We start from the raw sequence: 13,045 nt of genomic DNA, 5'->3' as shown, positions 1-13,045 counted from the left end.
CACGATGCACCTTTAAACACAACATGCGTAAGGGTCCCCAAATAGAAGGCAGTAGCAGGAAGTTATTGGGCGTGGCAATGGAGAGAAACCCTCGAGTTTGTTAGAATACACTAACCACATATCCAAGAAGCTCAACTCCAAATAGGATAAATTCAAGGACTGTTGCAACAAAGGCAATCACCAGCAAATGCGTCTTCTCACCCCAATGAAGACCAGACTCAGAGAAACTTTCTCTTCTATTTTTTTTTTTTTTCCTGAGCTGAGGACCGAACCCAGGGCCTTGTGCTTGCTAGGCAAGCGTTCTACCACTGAGCTAAATCTTCAACCCCAGACCCAGAGAAACTTAAAGACAGTGAGGTAGAAGTAACTCCTTCATCAATGAGGTAAGCAATTGGTTTCCGATCAGACAGCAAAGTGGCATGAGGTAACCTTCTTAAAATATGGAGAGGAAAAAAAAAATAACAGGCAGTCAAGAATTCCATATGCAGCAAAAATTAACTTTCAAAAATGAAAAAAGTTGTGCATACTTTTAGTATAATGAAAATGAAGAGTTTCAAGCTGCCCTCGGTGGGCACGCCTTTGATCCCAACACCTGGGAGGCAGAGGCATGCGGATCTGTGTGAGGCCAGCCTGGTCTACAAGAGAGTTCCAGGCAGCCAAGGCTGTTACACAGAGAAAGTCTGTCTTGAAAAGAAAAGAAAGGGGCTGGAGAGATGGCTCAGAGGTCAAGAGCACTGGCTGCTCTTCCAGAGGTCCTGAGTTCAATTCCCGGCAACCACATGGTGGCTCACAACCATCTGTAATGGGATCTGAGGCCCTCTTCTGGTGTGTCTGAAGACAGCTACAATGTACTCATACATAAAATAAATAATTCTAGAAAAGAAAAGGAAATCATTTCTTGTTAGTATTTGTGATAGCTGGCTTTTATGTCGACTTGACACAGAATCATCTGAGAGCAGAGAGCCTCTATTGAGAAAATGCCTCCATAGATCGGGCTCTAGGCAAGCCTGTGGGGGCAAGTTCTTAATTAGAGATTCGTGTGGGAGGACCCAGCCCATGGTGGATGAGGCTACTCTGGGCTGGTGGTCCTGGGTCCTATAAGAAAGCAGACTGAGGAAGCCATGAAGAGCAAGCCAGTAGCGGGACTCTTTACTTATAAAATAAACGTTAAAAGGAATCTTTCAGGCTGAAGTAGGAGAATTTGAGGAAATAATTCCAATCCACATGAAGAAATAGAGAGTTGTCTTTTATGTTGACTTATGAACTTCACAGTAAAGTACACAGTGCCTGTTGGACAGTAGGCTGGAGAGTTAACTGGTGGCTAAGAGCATTGACTGCTCTACCAGAGGACCCGAGTTTATTTCTCAGCACCCACATCTGACGTTTTAACAACTACCTGTAGTTCCAAGGGACCCAACGTCGACTTTGCACTCTTCTGGCCCCCCATAGGCACCCGCATACATCACACACACTCACACACACACACACACACACACACACACACACACACACACACACACACATTTTTAATCCTAGAACCTGGGAGGCGGAGGTAAGCTGATCTTTGTGAACTCCAGTTCCAGTCCAGCCTGGTCTGCATAGTGAGTTTCAGGCAATCTTGGTCTTGTAGTGAGTTCCAGACCCTGTCAGATGGACATCGTGAGATGCTATTTAAAAAAAAAAGTTCATTCTTTTTTGTCTTTGCTATTTAAAAATGTTAATTATAGCCAAGTGGTGATGGCACATGCCTTTGATCCAGCACTTGGGAGGCCAGCCTTGTCTACAGAGTGAGTACCAGGACAGTCAGGGCCACATAGAAATCCTGCCTCAAAATAACAATTATCATAATAATACTGTTACTTATTATTATTGTTATTATTATCATTATCATTATCATTACCATTATCACTATCATTATCATTATTATTATTATTGTGGGGAGACTCACATGAACCATATGTGGAAGTCAGAGGACAGCTTTGTAGAGCTGGTTCTCCATTCTGCCTTTATGTGGGTTCTGGGGACTGAACTCAGGTCCCCAAGCTTTTGTAGTAATGCCTTTACCTGCTGAGCCATCTCTTTGGCTCTGTTGTTAACTCAAGAATGAGCTCTCATGTACCTCAGGCTAGACTCAGACTGGTCTGTAGCCCAAGACGATCTTAATTTCTGTTTGTCCTGCCCTGAGTGCTGCTGGAACTACAGGAATGAGGCCCAATGCCTGGCAGCTTTGATTCTATCTACACTATCATATCTTTGCACAATCATGGTGTTCTACTTAGCGGAGGTCAAAGTGTCTACTGCGTGTTTGATTTAAGAGGCAATTGCATAAGCAGCCATTATCAGACTATGTGGATGGTAATACACTGCCCATCGGATTAGGGCTGTAATCGCTTTAGAAGAGGGGGCGACTGAGCTTCCTATGAGTAGAGTTTTTGTGTTTTATTCAGTGCAGTTAGTTCAAACAATGATCTGAAGTAAGTTGTTATCAATTAAGATGCTAATTGTGAAGCTCTTGGCAACTGATAAGAAAACGACGATTAAAAAGCGAGGGTTGGGATGTACCTTGATCTTAGAGCACTTACCTCGATTGTGCAAGGCCCTGGGATCCATCCTCCTGTACCATACAGACACACACACACACAGACACACACACACACATTCACACTCACACAAATACGCACACAACACCACATAGATACTTCCTCATAAACATAGACACATATACACACCCATACCCACAACCCACACATTCACACACACACACAAACATACTCACACTCACCCAAATACACACACAACAACCACAGACAAGCTTCCTCATAAACACACACACATATACACATCATACACATTCACATACACATATACGCACACAGAAATACACACATATACACCACACACAAACAAACAAATACACACACACACACACACCACAGACCACACACACACATACACACATATGCACCATATACCACATACAAACACCACACACAAACAAACACCCACACAGATACACAGGCAAGCTAAACATGGTGACACATATCTTTAATTCCACACTTGGAGATGGGGGCAAAAAAAAAAATTCGGGGTTATTCTTGGCTCTATAAGGATTTTGAGGCCAGTCTGGATTACAAGCGACCCTATCTCAAAAAAATCAACCATTCAACCAAACATCCAACCAAACAACCAAACAAGAAGCTAGACTTTAAAAGCCATTATGATGCCATTAATATTAAATGCTCAGAGAAGGCAACGCTCTGGTGACTGAGGTAGGAGGATCAGTTGAGGCCAGTCAGGGCAGCTTAGTAAGACTCTTTTCAAAAAAAACAAAGGTATAGAGTTTCTTTTTGGGTAATGAAAGTGTTTTGAAATTGGATAGTGGTGGTGGTTGCACAACCCTTCGATTGTATGAAAAACAAAACAAAACACGGGGCTGTACACTTTAAAGCACTGAATTGCGTGATATCTGGAGAGCGGGGGAGGGAGAGAAAAAGAAGGAGGGAGGGGCCCTCAGGCGAGAGTGGGCTGGTTGGATGCTGGAACAAGGAGAAGGAGCCAGGACATACGTCATTGGCACAAACTTGGAAGAGACGGCCGCGTCTCATTCCCAGGCATGAACGTGTTGAGTGACAGCAGCTTGTTGTATCCCAGCCCTAAATCAAGACCAAGCCGGAGTGGGCAGCACACCCAACTGCAGGCTTTCTCTGATGGATTAGGGAGGCACCTGGTTAATCCTTCCAAGAACCAACATGGCTCAAGGAAAGGAGACCAGAGGTTCCCCCAAGTGACTGAAGTATTTAGGATTAAGTCAAGAAAAAGAGCTACGGGGGTTGGGGATTTAGCTCAGTGGTAGAGCGCTTGCCTAGGAAGCGCAAGGCCCTGGGTTCGGTCCCCAGCTCCGAAAAAAAGAACCAAAAAAAAAAAAAAAAAAAAAAGAGCTACGGTTGTACACAGCCAAGACCAGATCTGTAAATTCTCTCTGAGAGAGGGAGGGCGGAAGCATGGCTGTTGGCACACTGCGCTCTATTGAACAGATGGAGAAAAAGCTAACTTACTTCTTTGAAGCTTTTCTAGTGGAAAATTGAAACACAGACAGAAGCAATGACCACAGGGGCTGGAGACATGGCTCAACAGTTAAGAGCCTTGGCTGCTCTTCCCGGGGGCTGGAGTTTAGTTCCCAGCATTCACATGATGGTTCCCAACTATCTGGCCCCCTGGGCACTGCATGCATGTGGCGCACAGCCATGCAGGCAAAACACTCATACAAATACAGTAAAAATAAGTAAGATTTAAAAAAAAATGAATACAGCACTCTCCCTGATTGTTGGTTTTGTGTGCTTATATTCTACTGTCCACTGAACATATTAAGTGGAAAATTCCAGGGGGAAAAAAATCACAGTTGTACGCTATTCTGAATGACAGGTTAAAATATTGTCACCATTATATCCTGTCCTGTCTGGGTCATCAATTATTCACGAACATCCTTATCCACTGTGAGAATCAGTTCTCACTTTATAAATGCAGTGGAGAGGCAGAGATGTGAAATTGAGATGATCTGTTTTATAAGCCTGCAAAGCCAGGCGTCGGCCTAGAATGGCAGGTTCGTGGACTGAGACAGAGCGTCATCTTTATGAACCCTGAGCACATGACCCTTCCTCTCTCTTACACAGTCAGGAGGGTGCATTCTCACATGCCGTTTAGGTCGTATCTTTCCCAAAACTCATTATAGATTTTTCTCTATGTTTTTAATTTTATGTGCGTGGATATTCTGCCTGCATATATGTCTGTATACCACGTATGTGCCTGATACCCACGGACGCTAGAAGAGGATCTGTTGGGACTGGAGTTATAATACAGGCAGTTAGGAGCCACCATGTGGGTGCTAGGAATCAAACCCAGGTCCTTTGCAAGAACACCCAGTGCTCTTTGTCTCTGATTTATCTCTCTAGCCTTTTCATGGTTTATTTTTAAAGATTTATTTCATTTTTAATTATATATTGTGTGTTTGTGCACACGGGTGTGCTTATGGGTGTGCACACATGACAGCAAGTGCCCGCAGAGGCCAGACGTGTCAGTTCTTCAGGATCTAGCGTTACAAATGCTTGTGAGTTGCTTCATGTGGAAGAACTCAGGTCCCCTGCTAGAGAACTACGTGCTTTTAACCTCTGAGCCATCCCCCAGCCCCTCAGCTCTGTGTTCTGTGCCTTAGTTATTTTAAAGTTTATCAGGCACATGACCTGGTCAGAAATCTTGGTTATATTAAACTTCTAGTTTGGGTGTTAGGAAGTAACTAAGCAGAGAGAGAAAAGAAAGGGGTGCGTATTTGTTTGTGGGTGTCTGTGGGTGCGTGTGGAAGTTGACTTTGTAGTGTCCTCTTTCAGTCACACTGAAAGAGCCTCTCTCTCTCTCTCTCTCTCTCTCTCTCTCTCTCTCTCTCTCTCTCACACACACACACACACACACACACACACACACACACACACACACATAAAACCTTGTAGCATTTCCTTTTTCAATGCTCTGAGTCTGGAGTCTTCACAGAGGAAAATACTTTATTATTCTAAACCCTCTAGCTCTTTTAAAATTTTGTTTTTGTCTCTGGGAATGTGTCCCTTGCATCCAGATGTTTGAGGGTCTTATCTAAAAACAGTTTTCTTTGTATCCACACTTGCTTCCCAATTTTATTGTTCTTAGTTTTGATTTGCACCTTTTCAAATTTATTTAATTTAACTTTATCGCGTGCATTGGTGTTTGACCTGTATGGGTGTCTGGGTGAGAAATAGATCCCCTGGAACTGGAGTTATAAACAGTTGTGAGCTACCATGTAGGCACTGGGAATTGAACCCAGATCCTCTGGAAGAGCAGCCAGTGCTCTTAATTGTTGAGTCAACTCTTCAGCCCCTCTAATTTTCATAATTCCTCTTGTCAACCATTTTCTTGATTAATCTCTAAAGAACAAACCTTAGGTTTAGTTATTCACCCTGGTGTTAGGGTCATGTCCCTTTGGTTTTCCTCTTACTGATTCCTGCCCCGTGTTTCTTTCGGCGTTCTGGAGTTCTTAACTCTCTTGCCTTTAACTTCTCTTGCTTCCTGATAACACGTTTGTTTCCAAAACCCCACATTCATTCAAAAGTCTCTGCCGGCAACTTCACAAAATACATGTGATATTTTAATTATTCGGTCCTCAGTATGAAAGAATTTGCTTTATTGAGATCCTGTCTCAAAAATAAATTTGCTTTTTAATCCCTGGACTGTTGCAAGAGTTATTTAGTGAGGCGGTTCTGTTTATTTTTTTTCCCTTTGAGACAGGATCTCACTGTGTAGCCCTGGCTGTCCTGGAACTCACTGTATAGACAAGGCTGGCTTTGAACTCACAGATATTTATCTGCCTGCCTTTGCTCCCTGAGTGCTGGAATTAAAGGTAATGCCATCATGCCATCATGCCCTGATGGTGTCTAATGTGTGATGTGTCATGTGGGGCTGGGCTGGGCTGATGCTACAAAAAGACCCCTGAGTGTAGGAGCTGCACTAGCAGGAAATATGTTCCTCTATCCTAAAGCCTCCAAAAGAGGTGGGCAGGGAGGGGGGCTGCCCAGCCTCTCTTCTGTCCCTCCCTCCCTCCCTCCTTCCCTCCTTCCCTCCCTCCCTTACCCAGTTGCTCTTCTCTTGCCCTAGTTGAAGGGTTGGCCACAGCTGGGCCAGTGTCTTAACTGATGGGCGCTGGGGAGAAGGAGTCTGAGGGTAGTAGGTGGTGAGTTACTCTGACTCACACCTAGTTGTATGCCTACAGCTTACCCTGGGAAGAGTGTGCCCACCCACACACCCAGGCTGGCATTCCTGCTAGTGAGGAAACAGGGGATCTGTGAATGCACTTTCGGTCATTGCTCCACCGGTTTCTTTGTTAGAGATTATTAATATTAATGGAACTTGGTTGTTGTTTTTCTGTCCGAGGTCAGTCAGTGGTATTGACCTATGTGTGTGTGTGTGTGTGTGTGTGTGTGTGTGTGTGTGTGTGTGTGTGTGTGTTTGGACAGGGTCTCACTCTGCAGGTCTGGCCTGCCTGGAGAAATCTGCCCGAGCACTGGGTTTTAATGTGTGCCCCATCACCCCTAGCTGGGATTGCCCTGCTGTGACTGAAATGTCCTTGTGACCTGATAAATGCACAAAGTTGGCAGCATGTGTGCTGTGCCTGGGGCGGGTCTCTCTCGTCCAATAGCATCTGGGGAGCCACAGCCCAGGTGCTCCATGCGGCTGTTTTTACATCCTAAGTTCTTTGCTGTTTGCTTTTCCTCGGAGACCAGGAAGGAGAGGGCAGGCTGTGAGCACTTCTGTTATCAGGAGTAGGAAACTTCTCCTTTCCTTTAAGAATATTATATGAGATTTAAACGAATGGAATGATTAATAAAAAAATTTTTAAAAATTTAAAAATTTAAAAAAAGATCTCTGTTTGAAATTCTGCATAACAGATTCTCTGAAGGAAATGAGGTTCGTTGGGAGGACAGGACCTGCACACCCAGGAGGAGCACTAGGAGGGATGACGGAGCACAGGAGGAGGCTGACCAAGGGGAAGTTTTAAAGCCGGAGAGGAGATGTTTGTTCAATGTTGTGAGACAAAGCTCCTCAGTCCACTGCGGGGCTCCATGGCCGCTCAACAGTGACATAGCCTGTTGCTGGGAACTGTCTCCAGGGAGACTCCTGGCTGGAATCCCTTGTTTTCAGTCTGTGTAGTAGTTCTCAGCAGAGCACACCAGGACCCAGAGAGTCTACGATGGCCTTTCTTGTCGGCAGCCAAAAATTATAATTATATGCCTCCCTTCTTGGTCTCCTGTATTCATTCATTCTCTGTCTCTGTTTCTGTGGGTCTGTGTGTCTGTCTGTCTTAGGTGTATGGGGGAACATGCCTATGTGGGGGTGTGCATGTACTAGTGAATGCCAGAGTGTTTTTTCGATCACTGTCTTCTCTTTCTCTCTGGCTACCCGGCAAGCCCCTCTCCCTCCTGGGGTCCTTCTGTTCCTGCCTCCCAGAGCTAGGATTATAGGTACATACCCGCACACCTGACTTTCCCTGTGTGCTGGGCTTCAAAACTCAAGCTTACACTGAGGCATCTCTCCAACCTTATTATTTTTGTTTAGTTTACATAAACTTAATTAATTAATTAATTAATTAATGACTCTCAGTGTGTAGCTGCAGGCTGGCCCAGACCTCACAGAGTTCCCTCTGCCTCTCCTTCTTGAATGCCAGGATTAAATACATGAGTCACCATGCCAAGCAAGTCCTATTATTTTTAAGTTTGATTCCAACAATTCTCTAATCTAGTTGATCAGAATTAACTAAGGGGGGTCTGGAGAAATGGCTGAGCAGTTAAGAACACTCGTTGCTCTTCCAGAGAGCCTGGATTTAGTTCCCAGCACCCACATGGTAGCTTACAATTATTTGTAACTCCAGTTCAAGGGAGTATGAGTCCGTCTTCTGACCTCCAGGAGCACCCAGTATGTACATGGTACACACACACACACACACACACACACACACACACACACACACACACACAGAGTACTTGGGAAATCTAGGAAGGAACATAAAAATTAAGGTCATCCTTGAAGCCAGCCTGGGCTGCAAGGGATGATTGCCCTCTCCTAAATAGAAGGAGGCTACATGCTGATAGATCTTATTAAAAGTTACTTTCTGGGTTGGAGAGATGGCTCAGGAGTTAAGCGCACTGCTTTCTCTTCCAGAGGACTGAGTTTCGATTCCCTGGACCCACATGGCAGCACACAACCGTCTGTAGCTTAAGTTCCAGGGATCCGACACCCTCACACAGACATCCATGCAGGCCAAATATCAGTGTGCCTGAGATAAAAATAAATGATTGTTTTAAAGTCACTCTCTGCTGGGCAGTGGTGGTGCACGCCTTTAATACCAGCACTCAGGAAACAGGCTGATAGATTTCTGAGTTGAGGCCAGCCTGGTCTATAGAGTGAATTCCAGGATAGCCAGAACTACATAGTGCTTAGGGACTCCACAGCCTTACCGTGGCATTTTACTTCCTCTCCACTTTGCTTTCCTGAGAATGGATCATGTTTTCTCTCACTAATTCAGCAACGTTTAGCCTTTTGTTTGTAACTTGGCTGCCCCTAAGACTCACACTCCTGCCTGTCTCTCCATCTTCATGGCTCACCTATGCCAACATCCCTGAAGAGGAAGATGGCCACCAAACCCAAGGCTGCTCTATGGCCCATCTGTGTGAACACCCATTTCTGCTGTTCAATTTTTCTGTCTCTTTTCCCCCCAGTCTGGGGGGGACGCTCCCTCCCTGTCTCTCATGCCTGCCTTTTTCGCCTCTGACACCCCCACAATGCTCTCACCCTGGGAAGACTTGGAGTCTGAGGGTGTTGTCTTTATCCTGACCTTTTATTGAATGCTGTCTGAATGGCTGTGTATAAACGGCTAAGGCTGGAGGTCTTCCCTGTCAGTGCCTCAGAACAACACTCTATTGTCTCTCACACTCTGCACCACTGCTGTGAAACCCTCCACGGAGCCCGCCCCAGCTTTCTTCCTTTGCTATCAGGACCCGTACAATTTCCCTCTTGTCTTCAGTGTTTTCAGCTTTGCCGTGGGCTCAGGGCGCAGCTCTGTCTTCCCTAACCCTCTGGAGCCTCTTGTCCCGTGATCTCCCTCCTCCCTCTAGTTCTAGGAAGCAGGCCTGGTTCCGGTCTCCTCTACAGCCTCTGGGGCAATGTGCCCTCACCTCTGCCACCTCTCCCCTGGACATTGATTGGTTTCTTACTCTGTTCTTCCTTTTTAAAAGTTAGTTATTTGTTTTTAATTTTGTGATATTGTTGCTGAGATGAATGTGTGTGTGTGATATGTGTTCATATGTGTGTACGTGTGCATATATGTGTGTGCACGTGTGTGCATGTATATGTGTATGCACATATGTGTATATACGTGTATTGTGTGTGCATATATGCATGTATTTATATGTGCATGTATGCATGTGTGCATTTATACATGTGTGTGCATGTTTGCATGTGTGTATATGTGCATGTTTGCATGTATATATGTGTGCATGAGTGCAGGTATATATGTGTGTGTGTTTGTGTGTGTGCATGTGGGTACACAAGTCCTATAACACAAACTGGCTCCAAGAACGGAACTCATGTAGTTGGGCTTGCAGGACAAATGCTTCTTCTCCCCACTGAGCCATCTTGCTGGCTCTGCTACCTGGCCTGATCCCCAGGCTCACTCGGTCCCTGCCACCCCGTGCCCTGCCTCTCCACATCTTATGCACCATTTTTTCCTCTTGTATTATCCTCTTTGAAGCTTTCCATTTTCTCTAGCCTTCTCCTATTACTGTCTATGTTGGTGTCTTGGTTTTACTTCTGTGTCACCCGGGGTCGTAAGTTCCTTTCTCTCTGTGGTGCCTCTCCACCTTGTGCCTGGCAGAGCAGGAAACACTGCTGGCCATGCCTAAGGGTGCCTGGGTCAAAGACGTGAGCATAAATTACCAGGGCTCCTAGACCCTCTTGCAGATATGAAGGGGTGCCCTGGGGTTTAGAGGGTAGAGGCTGAGGGTGGGAAGAAGCTCAGGTGGACAGTCAGACAACACCTCTTGTCACAGTTGGGCACCCACATGAGTATTTTTATGGTCGTGATCTTTCTCAAAGTCACCACAGGCTGTGGCAACAACCGTGCCCCAAGGGGAGGTCAAGCACAGTCCTCAGGCTGGGCAAAGGGGACAGAAAGCACAGAGCAGCTTCTGGAGCTGCTCATTCCCTTAGCCACTCACCTCCCCCATGCTGCTTCCCTGGATTTCATCAGTTGGTCACTGGATCCACAGGCCCCTCTGGCTGGTAGAGTCACGTGGTAGTTTTGTTGGTGGGTAGCCATGCAGGCACAGGTATGTGGTGGAGGATGGGATACTCAGGATAATGGCTTTGAGAACCATTTGATGCCTGACCTATTGACAGCCTTGTCAGGCTTTGCAAACAGATGCCCTGGGAACAAAGTGAAGGGAGGAGCAAGCCCATCACCAGGCAATGAAACTCCCTACAGGCTCAGGTGCACAGCCACCGGTAGCTGAGGGATCTCAGGGGAGACTCCGCCCACAAGGCGCTCTGACTCTGCCTGAATGATAGAAATTTGTATGACAGCAGTGACCACCAGGAGAAGGGGAGATTGTCAGGGGCACCGGACCCGTGAGTCCCGGTGATCAGAAGCCCAGCAACTAAAACAGATGAGCATCCCTGGGGACCCTGGTCAGATTTCCTAAGGAGCTGAGGACTTGCTAGAGATGGGCCACACACTCAGACTGCATCAGATCAGCCCAAGCACTGTGTTAAACGATGGGCTCTGATGAGGAAGTGACCCGTACTCCTTCCAGTGCTTTCTTTGCTCATCTTGCCAGGGTACCCGGGAGAGTCCCACCCAAACTTGGATGACACCTGCTTCTTGGCTGAGCTCACGGTGTAGCCACCTGTCGGGGGCTAGAGCTGGTGCAGGAGGACCCGGTGATGCCTCCAACACGCCAAGCTAGGAGGTCTCACACAGCAGAAACACTTTCTTGCACCCCCGGACCACATCTGGATGGAGGTCAGGCATGACGGGCCCTGGTGAGGCTGAGGGGAATCTGTCCTAGCCTCTCCAGCTTCTGCTGGTGCTGCGCTCCTGCGCTCCTCTTAGCTTTGGTACATCACCCACTCCGCCCACTGTCACATGATGTCGTCACCTCTGTGTCACCACTTGCACACAGCGGTGTTTTAAGGACACCAGTCATGTTGGATTGGGGATGTATCTTTCACGAGTATGACCTCATTTCAACTACTCGCAAAGACCCTATTTCCAAAAAAGGTCACATTCCGAGATGCCAGGGGCTAAACACTACATGTGTATTTTCGTGGGCAGTTTTTAAACCCAATCCATCAACAGGTGACAAATGGCGTTTCATCCCTCCTTTAGTGGCCCCAGGGTGTTATGAGCCAAAATGGGCTATGGCTCTGGTCTCTGCATGGGTTTATGTCCACACCATATTGTTGATCTGAGTTGTGTTAGCTGGGTAAGCTAAACGTACCACTCCAGTGTCACAGAGAAGCAGTGGTTGTGGAGAGGGACCAGAGACGGTCAGGGGTTTAACCAGGACCACTATAAAGAAGCCCAGACATTGCTGGTAGCCAGGGCCCCGCAGGTGAGCCAGGGCCCTTGAGAGGAGCTCGGTGAGGTCATTGAACATTTGGCATTCATTTCCCTTGTCTTCAGCAAACCTGAGCGTTGGACAAAGGACAGTGAGATCTGCATTCTTTCTGGGGCTTGTTAAAGCAAACACGTATGTGTGTTTTCCTCCTTGCTGTGGTCTGAATGTTGACTCCAGATACTTGGGAAATGTGGTCTTCCTCAGGAGGAGTGTCTTTGTAACTGTAATTGGTGAGGAGCAGATGAAGCCCCAGTGAGCGCCTCAGATCCATGGGAACTCCTCCTCCACCTGAGACCACGCCTCTCGAGAGACCCCCTACCAAGATGAGCGGACTTCTTGTTCATGCTGTTTGTGATCAGTAAGCTGAGTTTGCTGGTGCATCTCCGTCAAAGCCTCACAACCCTCCTGATCCCAGCTTGTCTGTCTGTCTATCTGTCTTGTCTGACTGGCTGACTCTTATCTCTTCACTCCCCATAGTCCTGGCCAGGTCAGTGTCAAAGTGGTGCGGGTTACAGCAGTAATTAGAGGCCATGCAGAGAGCTGTGGCTGACTAAAGGTCACAGGTGGGAGAAAACTGAAAAGGTGGAGCAGAGACTGGGGCTGGGCTCCCATATCTAAGGATCCACTAGGAGTGAGAATCGGGCAAATATCTCCCCACCCCACCCCACATAAGGAGATATAGTGAAGGACACCTTGATTTTGAGCTTTCGGCTTCCAGGGTCATGAAAGAATGTATTTTTGTTATTTTAGGCACCAAGATTATGCGCTTTTTAACATCCACACTAAAGAAAAGTACATTTCCTTCCCGATGAATGTAGCACGACATGACAGTTCTAACCTCTTATCCTTTGAGG

The 13,045-nt window shown here is 46.6% G+C and overlaps 1 long non-coding RNA gene across 1 annotated transcript; it reads right to left on the bottom strand.

The window, feature by feature from the left end:
• Window positions 1-8,509: 8,509 nt before the first annotated feature.
• Window positions 8,510-12,260, bottom strand: LOC116912939. Its single transcript, XR_004389512.1, has 3 exons — window positions 12,072-12,260; window positions 10,791-10,998; window positions 8,510-8,851 (listed from the first exon to the last, which is right to left on the bottom strand). It is a non-coding gene; the product is annotated as an uncharacterized LOC116912939 (long non-coding RNA).
• Window positions 12,261-13,045: the final 785 nt, after the last annotated feature.

Source organism: Rattus rattus, chromosome 1 (assembly GCF_011064425.1).
Source record: "Rattus rattus isolate New Zealand chromosome 1, Rrattus_CSIRO_v1, whole genome shotgun sequence".
In the NCBI taxonomy this organism is placed as follows: Eukaryota; Metazoa; Chordata; class Mammalia; order Rodentia; family Muridae; genus Rattus; species Rattus rattus.
Note: the sequence above shows the minus strand (reverse complement) of the source record. Positions and strands in the feature narration are given on the sequence as shown.